The following is a 3919-nucleotide window of genomic DNA, read 5'->3' as shown; positions in this document are numbered from 1 at the left end:
CTTTCATGGGATAAGAAACTGGTTTCTTTACAGCATGAAGATAGAATAAAAAATAAGATACAATGACATACTGAGAGAGGCTTCTAATTCCTCCAGAGATAGGATCCCACAGAATAACCTGAAGTAAATTCTTGTCTGAAGTAAATTCTGAGATCTTGAGGCATACTCCATACGTGATCATTGTAAACACAAAAAGTCTCATAAAAAGTTTTTGTTTTACATTTTTTACTTCTCCAAGTCTCTGGTAACTTCTAATGGTACACAACTGACAAAAGACTGTTGGTTTGTACACAAAGTAGTCAACTAAAAACTCTTTAAAAATTGCATTTGCTATAAAAAATTATCTTCTAAAGGAATAGAAAAATTTCACTAGTTTTAGCACCTACCAAGTGTGTCCTGTTCAGAGTCCTGATTCCCCTTTTACACTCATGGGGCTGAAGGATCTTTTCCCAGTTCACACACACAAGCATTATTTCATAAATGCCAGGAGGTAATTGATCTAAAATAAATTTTATATGTTATCTCTATATATTAAGTGTTTAGAAACTCAAGATTCTTAAGGTGAATTTGCCTCAAAGATAATTGTGTCATTCTTTACCTGTTAAAAATCCATGGAAAGGGGCACCTGGGTGGCTCAGTCAGTTGGGCGTCCGACTTCAGCTCAGGTCATGATCTCACAGCTGGTGAGTTCGAGCCCCCTGTCAGGCTGTGTGCTGACAGCTCAGAGCCTGGAGCCTGCTTTGGATTCTGTGCCTCCCTCTCTCTCTGCCCCAAACCACTTGCATTCTGTCTCTTTCGCTCTCAAAAATAAATAAACATTAAAAAAAATTTTTTTAATCCATGAAATGCCTTCAGAGAGTTAAATTTTGGTTTCTTAATTACCTACTGGCTCAGATATTAAATATTTGTTATCTAAATTGTTGGAAAGCTAAAGGGCACCCAAGAACATTTCCTTTAATTCAGGTAACAAAATAAAATTTCTTCTCTTAGAGGTTTAGGTTTTACAGTGTACATTGTAATTATTGGATAGAAGGGCAATGAAGTAGTCTTTAGCAAATCCTGCTACAAACTATACATAGAACTTTCTAGCTGCTTATTCCACAAACCCTTATATAGGCATCTGGAATCATTCAAGAGGTTAAAAAAATATTTAATTATTTTCAGTATCTGGAAGCTATAAATGACAGATTCCTTTGCTCACTCTTGCCTAAAGGTCTCACAATTTCCATTCTGTGACTTTTCTTTTCATCCTGAAAACACCCTTAGGCTAGACATGTAAACACTTTAATGTAAAACTAAGTTTTTATTTAGTTACAACTATATGCAGCTCTATAGAGCTCCTTGTAGTCCTTGAAACAATTTAAAAGCTTAACAGTCTTAGCTAGCTAGTGAGACAATGAGTTGATACAGCAACTAAAATTGCCTTTACAGTCAATAAAATAAAAATAAAAGCTTTGCAATGGTGAGAATGACAATGTTGAATTCTGTTGTTCCCTTGGACGGGGAGAGCCATCTTTAGTTTGAGATGATGATTCTTCTTTCCCTCTATCTTGTGACTAAGTACTTATGGCAACCCTAACGGTTTTATAAGATACTAGAAGAGGAGCTAAGTCTGTAAAGATTTCTTTGCACAACACCTATTAATGGCATTTGTAATTTTAGGCTTACTAAATATTTCTAGATGATATTTGAAGAAAATAATGTATGTGTGATCACTATCCCATTGATAATGTATGCTTGGTCACTATCACTACCTCATTTAGTTTTCAAAACAGAAATTCTGATTTATGTTTTTAATGGATTTTTTTTTTTACTTTTAAATTAGCCTCTTGCTTTAAACATAAAATGGTGTCCATTACATTGATATTTTCAAGAACAATACCAAAGTTTGGACAACCTCAGTGGGGCTAAAGCCCTTTGCATATTATACCCATGCCATTCTCTAAAGGGTGAAGAGATAAAATGAAGGTTGAAGGTCAAAATAATTAACTGTCCATCTCTTTCTTATTGACACTATTATCAACACCCAGCTCTCCACAAACTCAATTCCAATTCCATACAATTTGAAGGCCTGTTCAATGCTTGAATACCATCCACATTTTCTCATAATGCTTGCTAAAGGAAATTCAAATCCTGGCGCACTGGTCAAAGTTTCCTTCACAATTCCTTTGCAAACTTGATCTTCGCCTTCTCTTCTGGTAACCCAGTGTTCTGTATGTTCCCTAGGGCCAGTTATCATCACTTTCTACAGTCTACAAAACTTATCCAGGCACGGAGCTGTCTTTGAAATCAAAGACACATCATGCTCAGACCTACTCTAAATGCTGCATGAGTTTCTGATCCAAACTTTTGATCTGCCATTTGTTCCCTATTCCCTTGTCTCCTGGGATCCTGGCCCAGATGGTACTTTTCGTTGGTACTATGCCCTGCTCCAGTCATAGAACAACAAAAGGTTTAATTTCCAAATATGGAAGCAATGTTTCAGAACTCATGGTATTCTATGTAAGGTAACATATTTGCAAGATGTTTCAAAGACTTGGGTATCTGTTACCCCAACTGATCATTCTTAAAGTTTTGTGTATGTTGACTAAGCTATAAATATTTTAGCAATGGATCCATTCGTGTTTTAAAGACATTATGCACTTACAAAAAACACAAGGCTCCTATCCATAGAATATTTCATGTAGCTTAGGCAAGATACTTTTACATGTAGTAAGGGAATACAAAAAGGTTAACAGATGGGATATATTTGCATTAGTATCTTACTCATAGAAATGAGGAGGTGAAACCTTTTTTCTTAGGAAGTTACTTGGCAAAGAACCTAAATAGATTAGCAATTTTAATGATGAAAATCCAATAGCAGAAAAGAAACCAATTCTCATTTAAATGTCCTCATTTGGACTCATTTACATGAGGGTGGAGGAGGAAAGACAGGAGGGAGGAGACACCTAAACAAGTATGTGAAATTTCTTTATTTATTAAAAATTTTTTAATGTTTATTTTAGAGACAGAAAAGACAGAGCACAAGCAGGGGAGGGGCAGAGAGAGAGGGAGACACAGAATCCGAAGCAGACTCCAGGCTCCAAGCTGTCAGCACAGAGCTCAACGCAGGGCTCAAACCCATGAACCCCAACATCATGACCTGAGCCTAAGTCAGATGTTTAACCAACTGAGCCACGCAGGTGCCCAAGTGTGTGAAATTTATTGAAGAGGATGCCTGGTCTAAGAAAATATTTTAGTTGGGAGGTAGTGATTTAGAGGCCTAGTAGAAATAGGCTGTGAACTTACAGTAATAAGGGACACAATACATAACTAAACGTACTTCCAATTAAAATTCAAAACCAAAACAATTTGTATGATCAATTATTGTAAGGGACTGTGCAAGCCACCAGAAGAGATACAAATAGCCCATTTCTGTAAAGGGATAACTCCCCTGCCAAACATAAGTCAGTAACTTTCCCTGCAGGGTTCAAAAGGCCCCCATGACCAAGCCCCTGAGTCTTCTTATACTCCATAACTCAGTAATACAAAAGAACATTAGCATTTCCATTATTTCACTTTTTCCTATCTTTACACATGCCATTCACTAGGCTGTCTACCCACCCAGTAAGTATTATCCTTCAAAACCTGACTCAATTATCTCCTCTTCCATATGAAGTAAGGTGTTATCTCCAGGTTGGTGCCACAAATGAGCCTTCAGCAAACGTGCTCTCTTTTGCCAACAATGATTCTCCATCTGAAATGTAGCTTCTGGCTCATTCCCAAGCCCTGGGAGGGAGAATGCCAGACCACAGGGCATCAAGTGACATTGCAATTTGAACTATTGTGAACTGGGTGTTCATCTGACTATGCGGAGCAAGATTCCATTATACACTAGAAATGGTACGACACAGTTCAACCTCAGCATGTTTAGAAGGTA

Source organism: Lynx rufus, unplaced genomic scaffold (genome assembly GCF_022079265.1).
Source record: "Lynx rufus isolate CCGP_SWC_20201006 ecotype Redwood Valley unplaced genomic scaffold, mLynRuf1.p SCAF_12, whole genome shotgun sequence".
NCBI classification, from domain to species: Eukaryota; Metazoa; Chordata; class Mammalia; order Carnivora; family Felidae; genus Lynx; species Lynx rufus.
Note: the sequence above shows the minus strand (reverse complement) of the source record.